Source organism: Kogia breviceps, chromosome 3 (genome assembly GCF_026419965.1).
Source record: "Kogia breviceps isolate mKogBre1 chromosome 3, mKogBre1 haplotype 1, whole genome shotgun sequence".
Classification (NCBI taxonomy): domain Eukaryota; kingdom Metazoa; phylum Chordata; class Mammalia; order Artiodactyla; family Physeteridae; genus Kogia; species Kogia breviceps.
The window spans coordinates 95,066,044-95,080,194 of NC_081312.1; positions in this window are offsets into that span (position 1 = coordinate 95,066,044).

Sequence of the window (14,151 nt, forward strand, 5' to 3'; positions counted from 1 at the left end):
CTAGGCCTCACCCGCAACCTGAACCCTGAGGCCTACAATAACCTTGAGTCGCGCCCTGCAACGCACACTCCCCCTAACACGTATCCATACCCCAGCCTCGACCCTCAGCCTCACCGGGAGCCTAAACCTAACCCCAGTTCTACCCCTGACCCAAAACCCCAGGCCTCACCCGCAGCCTGAATCCTGAGCCTTACCCTAAGGTAGAGCCGCGCCCTGCATAGCACAGTCCCCCAAACATGTATCCGTACCCAAATCTCGACCCTCAGCCTCACCGGGAACCTAACTCAAACCCTAGGTCCACCCCTGCCTCTGAACCCTAGGCCTCAGCTGCAGCCTGAACCCTGAGGCCTACCCTAAAGATGAGTCGCGGCCTGCCACGCACACTCCCCCTATCGCGTATCCGTACCCCAATTTCGACCCTCAGCCTCACCGGGAACCTAACCCTAACCCTAGCTCCACCCCTGACCCCGAACGCTAGGCCTCAGCCGCAGCCTAACCCCTGAGGCCTACCCTAATGATGAGCCGCGCCCTGCAACGCAAACACCACCTAACACGTATCCGTACCCCAATCTCGACCCTCAGCCTCACCGGAAGCCTAAACCTAACCCTAGCTCCCCCCCTTACCCTGAACCCTAGGCCTCACCCGCAGCCTTAACCCTCAGGCCTACCCTAACGATGATCCGCGCCCTGCAACGCACACTCCCCCTAAGAAGTATCCGTACCCCAATCTCGACCCTCAGCCTCATCGGGAGCCTAAACCTAACCGTAGCTCCCCCCCTTACCCTGAACCCTAGGCCTCACCCGCAGCCTTAACCCTCAGGCCTACCCTAAAGATGAGCCGCGCCCTGCAACGCACACTCCCCCTATGACGTATTCGTACCCCAATTTCGACCCTCAGCCTCACCGGGAACCTAACCTTAACCCTAGATCCACCCTTGACCCCGAACGCTAGGCCTCAGCCGCAGCCTGAACCCTGAGGCCTACCCTAACGATGAGCCACGCCCTGCAACGCAAACACCACCTAACACGTATCCGAACCCCAATCTCGACCCTCAGCCTCACCGGGAGCCTAACCATAAGCCTAGTTCCACCCCTGACCCTGAACCACAGGCTTCACCCGCAGCCTGAACCCTGAGGCCTATCCTAACGATGAGCTACGCCCTGCAACGCACACTCCCCCTATCGAGTATCCGTACCCCAATTTCGAACATCAGCCTCACCGGGATCCTAACCCTAACCCTAGCTCCACCCCTGACCCCGAACGCTAGACCTCAGCCGCAGCCTGAACCTTGAGGCCTACCCTAACGATGAGCCGCGCCCTGCAACGCACACCCCCCCTAACACGTATCCGAACCCCAATCTCGACCCTCAGCCTCACAGTGAGCCTGACCCTAACCCTAGCCCCACCCCTGACTCTGAACCCTAGGCCTCACCCGAAGCCTGGACCCTGAGGCATACCCTAACGATGAGCCCCGCCCTGCAACGCACACTCCCCCTAACACGTATCCGTACCCCAATCTCGACCCTCAGCCTCCCCGGGAGCCTAACCCTAACCCTGGATCCACCCCTGACCCTGAACCCTAGGCCTCACCCGCAGCCAGAACCCTGAGGCCTACCCTAACGATGAGAAGCGCCCTGAAACTCACACTCCCCCTAACAGGTATCCGTACCCCAATCTCGACCCTCAGCCTCACCGGGAGCCTAAATCTAACCCTAGCCGAACCCCTGTCCCTGAATCCTGGGCCTCACCCGCAACCTAAACCCTGAGGCCTACCCTAACAATGAGCCGCGCCCTGCAACACACACTCCCCCTAACACGTATCCGTACACCAATCTCGAACTTCAGCCTCACCGGGAGCCTAAACTTACCCTAGCCCCACCCCTGACCCTGAACCCTAGGCCTCACCCGCAGCCTGAACCCTGAGGCGTACCCTAACGATGAGCCGCGCCCTCCAACGCACACTCCCCGTAACACGTATCTGTACTCCAATCTCGACCCTCAGCCTCAACTGGATCCTAACCCTAACCCTACCTCCACCCATGACCCTGAACCCTAGGCCTCACCCGAAGCCTGAACCCTCAGGCCTACCCTAACGATGAGCCGCGCTGTGCAATGCACACTCCCTCTAACACGAATCTGTACCCCAATCTCGACCCTCACCCTCACCGGGAGCCTAACCCTAACCCTAGCCCCACCCCTGACTCTGAACTCTAGGCCTCACCCGCAACCTGAACCCTGAGGCCTACAATAACCTTGAGTCGCGCCCTGCAACGCACACTCCCCCTAACACGTATCCATACCCCAGCCTCGACCCTCAGCCTCACCGGGAGCCTAAACCTAACCCCAGTTCTACCCCTGACCCAAAACCCCAGGCCTCACACGCAGCCTGAATCCTGAGCCTTACCCTAAGGTAGAGCCGCGCCCTGCATAGCACAGTCCCCCAAACATGTATCCGTACCCAAATCTCGACCCTCAGCCTCACCGGGAACCTAACTCAAACCCTAGGTCCACCCCTGCCTCTGAACCCTAGGCCTCAGCTGCAGCCTGAACCCTGAGGCCTACCCTAAAGATGAGTCGCGCCCTGCCACGCACACTCCCCCTATCGCGTATCCGTACCCCAATTTCGACCCTCAGCCTCACCGGGAACCTAACCCTAACCCTAGCTCCACCCCTGACCCCGAACGCTAGGCCTCAGCCGCAGCCTAACCCCTGAGGCCTACCCTAATGATGAGCCGCGCCCTGCAACGCAAACACCACCTAACACGTATCCGAACCCCAATGTCGACCCTCAGCCTCAGCGGGAGCCTAACCCTAAGCCTAGCCGAAATCCTGACCCTGAATTCTAGGCCTCACCCGCAGCCTGAACCCTGAGGCCTACCCTAACGATGAGCCGCGGCCTGCAAGGCACACTCCTCCTAACACGTATCTGTACCCCAATCTCGACCCTCAGCATCACCGGGAGCCTAACTCTAACCCTAGCTCCACCCCTGACCCTGAAACCTAGGACTCACCCACAGTCTGAACCCTGAGGCCTACTATAACGATGAGCCGCGCTCTGCAACGCACACTCCCCCTAACACGTATCTGTACCCCAATCTCGACCCTCAGCCTCACCGGGAGCCTAACCCTAACCCTAGCCCCACACCTGACCCTGAACCCTAGGCCTCACCCGCAGCCTAAACCCTGAGGCCTACCCTAACAATGAGACGCGCTGTGCAACGCACACTCCCCCTAACACGTCTCCGTACACCAATCTCAACCCTCAGCCTCACCGGGAGCCTAACCCTAACCCGAGCTCCACCCCTGACCCTGATCCATAGGATTCACCCGCAGCCTGAACCCTGAGGCCTACCCTAGCGATGAGCCGCGCCCTGGAACGCACACTCCCCCTAACAGGTATCCGTACCCCAATCTCGACCCTCAGCCTCACCGGGACCCTAACCCTAACCCTAGCTCCACCTCGGACCCTAAACCCTAGGCCTCACACGCAGCCTGAACCCTCAGGCCTACCCGAACGATGAGCCGTGACCTGCAATGCACACTCCCCCTAACACGTATTCGTACCCCAGTATCGACCCTCAGCCTCACCGGGAGCCTAACCCTAACCGTAGCTGCACCCCCACCCTGAACCCTAGGGCTCACTCGCAGCCTGTATCCTGAGGCCTACCCTAAAGATGAGCCGCGCCCTGCAACGCACACTCCCACTATCACGTCTCCGTACCCCAATCTCGAGCCTCAGCCTCACCGGGAGCCTAACCCTAACCCTAGCTACACCCCTGACCCTGATCCATAGGATTCACCCGCAGCCTGAACCCTGAGGCCTACCCTAGCGATGAGCCACGCCCTGGAACGCACACTCCCCCTAACAGGTATCCGTACCCCAATCTCGACCCTCAGCCTCACCGAGAGCCTAAGCGTAAGCCTACCTCGACCACTGATCCTGAACCCTAGGCCTCACACCCAGCCTTAACCCTGAGGCCTACCCTAACGATGAGCCGCGCCCTCAAACAAACACTCCCCCTAACACGTATCCGTACCCCATCTCGACGCTCAGCCTCACGGCGAGCCTAATGCTAACCCTAACTCCACCCCAGAACCTGAACTCTAGGCCTCACCCGCAGCCTGAACCCTGAGGCCTACCCTAACGATGAGCCGCGCCCTGCCATGCACAGTCCCCCTAACACGTATCCGTACCCGAATCTCGACCCTTATCCTCACCGGGAGCCTAACCCTAACCCTAGCTCCACCCCTGACCCTGAAACCTAGGTCTCAGCCGCAGCCTGAATCCTGAGGCCTACCCTAAAGACGAGCCGCGCCCTGAAACGCACACTCCCCCAAAACATATCCATACCCCAATGTCGACCCTCAGCCTCACCGCGAGACTAACCCTAACCGGAGCTTCACCCCTGACCCTGAACCCTAGGCCTCACACGCAGACTGAACCCTGAGGCCTAACCAAACTATGAGCCGCACCTTGCAACGCACTCTCCCCCTAACACGTATCCGTACCCCATCTCGACCCTCAGCCTCAGTGCGAGCCTAATCCTAACCCTAGCTCCACCCCTGACCCTGAACACTAGGCCTCACCCGCAGCCTGAACCCTGACACCTACCCTAATGTTGAGCCACGCCCTGGCAGGCACACTCCTCCTAACACGTATCCGTACCCCAATCTCGACCCTCAGCCTCACCGGAAGCCTAAACCTAACCCAAGCTCCCCCCCTTACCCTGAACCCTAGGCCTCACCCGCAGCCTTAACCCTCAGGCCTACCCTAACGATGATCCGCGCCCTGCAACGCACACTCCCCCTAAGAAGTATCCGTACCCCAATCTCGACCCTCAGCCTCATCGGGAGCCTAAACCTAACCCTAGCTCCCCCCCTTACCCTGAACCCTAGGCCTCACCCGCAGCCTTAACCCTCAGGCCTACCCTAAAGATGAGCCGCGCCCTGCAACGCACACTCCCCCTATGACGTATCCGTACCCCAATTTCGACCCTCAGCCTCACCGGGAACCTAACCCTAACCCTAGATCCACCCTTGACCCCAAACGCTAGGCCTCAGCCGCAGCCTGAACCCTGAGGCCTACCCTAACGATGAGCCACGCCCTGCAACGCAAACACCACCTAACACGTATCCGAACCCCAATCTCGACCCTCAGCCTCACCGGGAGCCTAACCATAAGCCTAGTTCCACCCCTGACCCTGAACCACAGGCTTCACCCGCAGCCTGAACCCTGAGGCCTATCCTAACGATGAGCCACGCCCTGCAACGCACACTCCCCCTAACACGTATCCGTACCCCAATCTCGACCCTCAGCCTCACCGGGAGCCTAACCCTAACCCTGGATCCACCCCTGACCCTGAACACTAGGCCTCACCCGCATCCTGAACTCTGAGGCCTACCCTAACGATAAGCAGCGCCCTGCAAGGCACACTCCCCCTAACACGTATCTGTACCCCAATCTCGACCCTCAGCATCACCGGGAGCCTAAATCTAACCCTAGCTCCACCCATGACCCTGAACCCTAGGCCTCACCCGCAGCCTGAACCCTGAGGCCTAACCTAACGATGAGCCGCGCCCTGCAACGCCCCCTCCCCCAAACACGTATCAGAATGCCAATCTCGACCCTCAGCCTCACCGGGATCCGAACGCTAACCCTACCTCCACCGCTGACCCTAAACACTAGGCCTCATCCGGAGCCTGAACCCTGAGGCCTACCCTAAGGATGAGCCGCGCCCAGCAACGCACACTCCCCCTAACACGTATCCGTATCCCAATCTCGACCCTCAGCCTCACAGGGAGCCTAACCCTAACCCTACCTCCACCCCTGACCCTGAACTCGAGGCCTCACCCGCAGCCTGAACCCTGAGGACTACCCTAACGATGAGCCACACCCTGAAACGCACACTCCCCCTAACACTTATCCGTATCCCAAACTCGACACTCAGCCTCCTCTGGAGCCTAACCGTAACCCAATCCCCACCACTGACCGTGAACCCTAGGCCTCACACGCAGCGTGAACGCTGAGGCCTACCCGAACAATGAGCCGCGCCTGCAAACTCACACTGCCCCTAACACGTATCCGTACCCCAATCTCGACCCTCAGCCTCACCGCGAGGCTAACCCTAAGCGTAGCTTCACCCCTGACCCTGAACCCTAGGCCTCACCCACAGCCTGAACCCTGAGGTCTAACCTAACTATGAGCTGTACCCTGCAACGCACACTCCCCCTAACACGTATCCGTACCCCATCTCGACCCTCAGCCTCACCGGGAGCCTGACCCTAACCCTAGCCCCACCCCTGACCCTGAACCCTAGGCCTCACCCGCAGCCTGAACCCTTAAGCCTACCCTAACGATGACCCGTGCCCTGCAACGCACACTCCCCCTAACATGTATCCGTACCCCAATCTCCACCCACAGCCTCACCGGGAGCCTAACCCTAACGCTACCTCCACCCATGACCCTGAACCCTAGGCCTCACCCGAAGCCTGAACTCTCAGGCCTACCCTAACGGTGAGCCACGCCGTGCAATGCACACTCCCCTTAACACGAATCCGTACCCCAATCTCGAACCTCAGCCTCACCGGGGGCCTAACCCTAACCCTAGCTCCACCTCTGACCCTGAACACTAGGCCTCACCCGCAGCCTGAACCCTGAGACCTACCCTAACGATGAGCCGCGCCCTGCAACGCACACTACCCCTAACACGTATCCGTACCCCAATCTCGACCCTCAGCCTCAACGGGAGCCAAACCCTAACCCTAGCTCCACACCTGAGCCTGAACACTAGGCCTCACCTGCAGCCTGAACCCTGAAGCCTACCCTAACGATGAGCCGCGCCCTGCAATGCACACTCCCGTTAACATGGATCCGTACCCCAATCTCGACCCACAGCCTCACCCGGAGCCTAACCCTAACCCTAACCCCACCCCTGACCCTGAACTCTATGCCTCACCCGCAAACTGAACCGTGAGTCCTACAATAAACTTGAGTCGCACTCTGCAAAGCACACTCCCCCTAACACGTATCCATACCCCAGTCTCGACCCTCAGCCTCACCGGGAGCCTAACCCTAACCCCAGTTCTACCCATGACCCTAAACCCTAGGCCTCACCCGCAGCCTGAATCCTGAGCCCTACCCTAAGGTAGAGCCGCGCCCTGCATAGCACACACCCCCTAACATGGATCCGTACCCAAATCTCGGCCCTCAGTCTCACCGGGAACCTAACTCTAACCCTACCTCCACCCCTGCATCTGAACCCTAGGCCTCAGCTGCAGCCTGAACCCTGAGGCCTACCCTAAAGATGAGCCGCGCCCTGCAACGCACACTCCCCCTATCACGCATCCGTACCCCAATTTCGACCCTCAGCCTCACCGGGAACCTAACCCTAACCCTAACCCTAGATCCACCCTTGACCCCGAACGCTAGGCCTCAGCCGCAGCCTGAACCCTGAGGCCTACGCTAACGATGAGCCGCGCCCTGCAACGCAAACACCACCTAACACGTATCCGTACCCCAATCTCGACCCTCAGCCTCACCGGGAGCCTAACCATAAGCCTAGCTCCACCCCTGACCCTGAACCATAGGCTTCACCCGCAGCCTGAACCCTGAGGCCTACCCTAACGATGAGCCACGCCCTGCAACGCACACTCCCCCTAACACGTATCCATACCTCAATCTCGACCCTCAGCCTCACCGGGAGCCTAACCCTAACCCTGGCCTCACACCTGACCCTGAAGCCTAGGCCTCACCCGCAGCCTGAACCCTGAAGCCTAACCTTACTAGGAGCCGCAGCCAGCAATGCACACTCCCCCTAACACGTATCCGTACCCCATCTGGACCCGCAGCCTCACTGGGAGCCTAATCCTAACCCTAGATCCACCACTGACCCTGAACACTAGGCCTCACCCGCAGCCTGAACCCTGGCACCTACCCTAATGATGAGCCACGCCCTGCCACGCACACTCCCCCTAACACGTATCCGTACACCAATCTCGACATTCACCTCACCGGGAGCCTATACCTACCCTAGCCCCACCCCTGATCCTGAAACCTAGGCCTCACCCGCAGCCTGAACCCTGAGGCCTACCCTAACGATGAGCGGCGCCTTGCAACACACACTCCCCCAAACACGTATCCGTACTCCAATCTCTACCCTCAGCCTCACCGGGAGCCTAAACCTAACCCTAGCTCCACCCCTGACCGTGAACACTAGGCCTCACCCGCAGCCTAAACCCTGAGGCCTACCCTAACAATGAGACGCGCTGTTCAACGCACACTCCCCCTAACACGTCTCCGTACACCAATCTCAACCCTCAGCCTCACCGGGAGCCTAACCCTAACCCTAGCTCCACCCCTGACCCTGATCCATAGGATTCACCCGCAGCCTGAACCCTGAGGCCTACCCTAGCGATGAGCCGCGCCCTGGAACGCACACTCCCCCTAACAGGTATCCGTACCCCAATCTCGACCCTCAGCCTCACCGGGACCCTAACCCTAACCCTAGCTCCACCTCGGACCCTAAACCCTAGGCCTCACACGCAGCCTGAACCCTCAGGCCTACCCGAACGATGAGCCGTGACCTGCAATGCACACTCCCCCTAACACGTATTCGTACCCCAGTATCGACCCTCAGCCTCACCGGGAGCCTAACCCTAACCGTAGCTGCACCCCCACCCTGAACCCTAGGGCTCACTCGCAGCCTGTATCCTGAGGCCTACCCTAAAGATGAGCCGCGCCCTGCAACGCACACTCCCACTATCACGTCTCCGTACCCCAATCTCGAGCCACAGCCTCACCGGGAGCCTAACCCTAACCCTAGCTACACCCCTGACCCTGATCCATAGGATTCACCCGCAGCCTGAACCCTGAGGCCTACCCTAGCGATGAGCCACGCCCTGGAACGCACACTCCCCCTAACAGGTATCCGTACCCCAATCTCGACCCTCAGCCTCACCGAGAGCCTAAGCGTAAGCCTACCTCGACCACTGATCCTGAACCCTAGGCCTCACACCCAGCCTTAACCCTGAGGCCTACCCTAACGATGAGCCGCGCCCTCAAACAAACACTCCCCCTAACACGTATCCGTACCCCATCTCGACGCTCAGCCTCACGGCGAGCCTAAAGCTAACCCTAACTCCACCCCAGAACCTGAACCCTAGGCCTCACCCGCAGCCTGAACCCTGAGGCCTACCCTAACGATGAGCCGCGCCCTGCCATGCACAGTCCCCCTAACACGTATCCGTACCCGAATCTCGACCCTTATCCTCACCGGGAGCCTAACCCTAACCCTAGCTCCACCCCTGACCCTGAAACCTAGGTCTCAGCCGCAGCCTGAATCCTGAGGCCTACCCTAAAGACGAGCCGCGCCCTGAAACGCACACTCCCCCAAAACATATCCATACCCCAATGTCGACCCTCAGCCTCACCGCGAGACTAACCCTAACCGGAGCTTCACCCCTGACCCTGAACCCTAGGCCTCACACGCAGACTGAACCCTGAGGCCTAACCAAACTATGAGCCGCACCTTGCAACGCACTCTCCCCCTAACACGTATCCGTACCCCATCTCGACCCTCAGCCTCAGTGCGAGCCTAATCCTAACCCTAGCTCCACCCCTGACCCTGAACACTAGGCCTCACCCGCAGCCTGAACCCTGACACCAACCCTAATGTTGAGCCACGCCCTGGCAGGCACACTCCCCCTAACACGTATCCGTACCCCAATCTCGACCCTCAGCCTCACCGGAAGCCTAAACCTAACCCTAGCTCCCCCCCTTACCCTGAACCCTAGGCCTCACCCGCAGTCTTAACCCTCAGGCCTACCCTAACGATGATCCGCGCCCTGCAACGCACACTCCCCCTAAGAAGTATCCGTACCCCAATCTCGACCCTCAGCCTCATCGGGAGCCTAAACCTAACCCTAGCTCCCCCCCTTACCCTGAACCCTAGGCCTCACCCGCAGCCTTAACCCTCAGGCCTACCCTAAAGATGAGCCGCGCCCTGCAACGCAAACTCCCCCTATGACGTATCCGTACCCCAATTTCGACCCTCAGCCTCACCGGGAACCTAACCCTAACCCTAGATGCACCCTTGACCCCGAACGCTAGGCCTCAGCCGCAGCCTGAACCCTGAGGCCTACCCTAACGATGAGCCACGCCCTGCAACGCAAACACCACCTAACACGTATCCGAACCCCAATCTCGACCCTCAGCCTCACCGGGAGCCTAACCATAAGCCTAGTTCCACCCCTGACCCTGAACCACAGGCTTCACCCGCAGCCTGAACCCTGAGGCCTATCCTAACGATGAGCCACGCCCTGCAACGCACACTCCCCCTAACACGTATCCATACCTCAATCTCGACCCTCAGCCTCACCGGGAGTCTAAACCTAACCCTAGCTCCAACCCTGACCCTGAACACTAGGCCTCACCCGCAACCTGAACTCTGAGGCCTACCCTAACGATAAGCAGCGCCCTGCAAGGCACACTCCCCCTAACACGTATCTGTACCCCAATCTCGACCCTCAGCATCACCGGGAGCCTAAATCTAACCCTAGCTCCACCCATGACCCTGAACCCTAGGCCTCACCCGCAGCCTGAACCCTGAGGCCTAACCTAACGATGAGCCGTGCCCTGCAACGCCCCCTCCCCCAAACACGTATCAGAATGCCAATCTCGACCCTCAGCCTCACCGGGATCCGAACGCTAACCCTACCTCCACCGCTGACCCTAAACACTAGGCCTCATCCGGAGCCTGAACCCTGAGGCCTACCCTAAGGATGAGCCGCGCCCAGCAACGCACACTCCCCCTAACACGTATCCGTATCCCAATCTCGACCCTCAGCCTCACAGGGAGCCTAACCCTAACCCTACCTCCACCCCTGACCCTGAACTCGAGGCCTCACCCGCAGCCTGAACCCTGAGGACTACCCTAACGATGAGCCACACCCTGAAACGCACACTCCCCCTAACACTTATCCGTATCCCAAACTCGACACTCAGCCTCCTCTGGAGCCTAACCGTAACCCAATCCCCACCACTGACCGTGAACCCTAGGCCTCACACGCAGCGTGAACGCTGAGGCCTACCCGAACAATGAGCCGCGCCTGCAAACTCACACTGCCCCTAACACGTATCCGTACCCCAATCTCGACCCTCAGCCTCACCGCGAGACTAACCCTAAGCGTAGCTTCACCCCTGACCCTGAACCCTAGGCCTCACCCACAGCCTGAACCCTGAGGTCTAACCTAACTATGAGCTGTACCCTGCAACGCACACTCCCCCTAACACGTATCCGTACCCCATCTCGACCCTCAGCCTCACCGGGAGCCTGACCCTAACCCTAGCCCCACCCCTGACCCTGAACCCTAGGCCTCACCCGCAGCCTGAACCCTTAAGCCTACCCTAACGATGACCCGTGCCCTGCAACGCACACTCCCCCTAACATGTATCCGTACCCCAATCTCCACCCACAGCCTCACCGGGAGCCTAACCCTAACGCTACCTCCACCCATGACCCTGAACCCTAGGCCTCACCCGAAGCCTGAACTCTCAGGCCTACCCTAACGGTGAGCCACGCCGTGCAATGCACACTCCCCTTAACACGAATCCGTACCCCAATCTCGAACCTCAGCCTCACCGGGGGCCTAACCCTAACCCTAGCTCCACCTCTGACCCTGAACACTAGGCCTCACCCGCAGCCTGAACCCTGAGACCTACCCTAACGATGAGCCGCGCCCTGCAACGCACACTACCCCTAACACGTATCCGTACCCCAATCTCGACCCTCAGCCTCAACGGGAGCCAAACCCTAACCCTAGCTCCACACCTGAGCCTGAACACTAGGCCTCACCTGCAGCCTGAACCCTGAAGCCTACCCTAACGATGAGCCGCGCCCTGCAATGCACACTCCCGTTAACATGGATCCGTACCCCAATCTCGACCCACAGCCTCACCCGGAGCCTAACCCTAACCCTAACCCCACCCCTGACCCTGAACTCTATGCCTCACCCGCAAACTGAACCGTGAGTCCCACAATAAACTTGAGTCGCACTCTGCAAAGCACACTCCCCCTAACACGTATCCATACCCCAGTCTCGACCCTCAGCCTCACCGGGAGCCTAACCCTAACCCCAGTTCTACCCATGACCCTAAACCCTAGGCCTCACCCGCAGCCTGAATCCTGAGCCCTACCCTAAGGTAGAGCCGCGCCCTGCATAGCACACACCCCCTAACATGGATCCGTACCCAAATCTCGGCCCTCAGTCTCACCGGGAACCTAACTCTAACCCTACCTCCACCCCTGCATCTGAACCCTAGGCCTCAGCTGCAGCCTGAACCCTGAGGCCTACCCTAAAGATGAGCCGCGCCCTGCAACGCACACTCCCCCTATCACGCATCCGTACCCCAATTTCGACCCTCAGCCTCACCGGGAACCTAACCCTAACCCTAACCCTAGATCCACCCTTGACCCCGAACGCTAGGCCTCAGCCGCAGCCTGAACCCTGAGGCCTACGCTAACGATGAGCCGCGCCCTGCAACGCAAACACCACCTAACACGTATCCGTACCCCAATCTCGACCCTCAGCCTCACCGGGAGCCTAACCATAAGCCTAGCTCCACCCCTGACCCTGAACCATAGGCTTCACCCGCAGCCTGAACCCTGAGGCCTACCCTAACGATGAGCCACGCCCTGCAACGCACACTCCCCCTAACACGTATCCATACCTCAATCTCGACCCTCAGCCTCACCGGGAGCCTAACCCTAACCCTGGCCTCACACCTGACCCTGAACCCTAGGCCTCACCCGCAGCCTGAACCCTGAAGCCTAACCTTACTAGGAGCCGCAGCCAGCAATGCACACTCCCCCTAACACGTATCCGTACCCCATCTGGACCCGCAGCCTCACTGGGAGCCTAATCCTAACCCTAGATCCACCACTGACCCTGACCACTAGGCCTCACCCGCAGCCTGAACCCTGGCACCTACCCTAATGATGAGCCACGCCCTGCCACGCACACTCCCCCTAACACGTATCCGTACACCAATCTCGACATTCACCTCACCGGGAGCCTAAACCTACCCTAGCCCCACCCCTGATCCTGAAACCTAGGCCTCACCCGCAGCCTGAACCCTGAGGCCTACCCTAACGATGAGCGGCGCCTTGCAACACACACTCCCCCAAACACGTATCCGTACTCCAATCTCTACCCTCAGCCTCACCGGGAGCCTAAACCTAACCCTAGCTCCACCCCTGACCCTGAACCCGAGGCCTCAACCGCAGCCTGGACCCTGAGGCCTACCCTAACGATGAGCCGTGCCCTGCAAAGCACACTCCCCCTAACACGTATTCGTTCGCCAATATCGACCCTCAGCCTCACCGGGAGCCGAACCCTAACCGTAGCTCCACCACTGACCCTGAACCCTAGGCCTCACTCGCAGCCTGAACCCTGAGGCCTACCCTAACGATGAGCTGCGCCCGTCAACACATACTCCCCCTAACACGTATCCGTATCCCAATCTCGAACCTCAGCCTCACCGGGAGCCTAACTCCAACCCTAGCTCCACCCCTGCCTCTGAACCCTAGGCCTCAGCTGCAGCCTGGACCCTGAGGCCTACCCTAAAGATGAGCCGCGCCCTGCAACGCACACTCCCCCTATCACGTATCCGTACCCCAATTTCGACCCTCAGCCTCACCGGGAACCTAACCCTAACCCGAGCTCAACCCCTGACCCCGAACGCTAGGCCTCAGCCGCAGCCTGAACCTTGAGACCTACCCTAACGATGAGCCGCGCCCTGCAACGCACACACCCCCTAACATGTATCCCAACCCCATTCTCGACCCTCAGCCTCACCGGGAGCCTGACCCTAACCCTAGCTCCACCCCTGACCCTGAACCCTAGGCCTCACCCGCAGCCTGAACCCTTAGGCCTACCCTAACGATGACCCGTGCCCTGCAATGCACACTCCCCCTAACACGAATCCGTACCCCAATCTCGACCCTCAGCCTCACCGGGATCCTAACCCTAACCCTAGCTCCACACCTGAGCCTGAACACTAGGCCTCACCTGCAGCCTGAACCCTGAAGCCTACCCTAACGATGAGCCGCGCCCTGCATAGCACACTCCCCCTAACATGGATGCGTACCCAA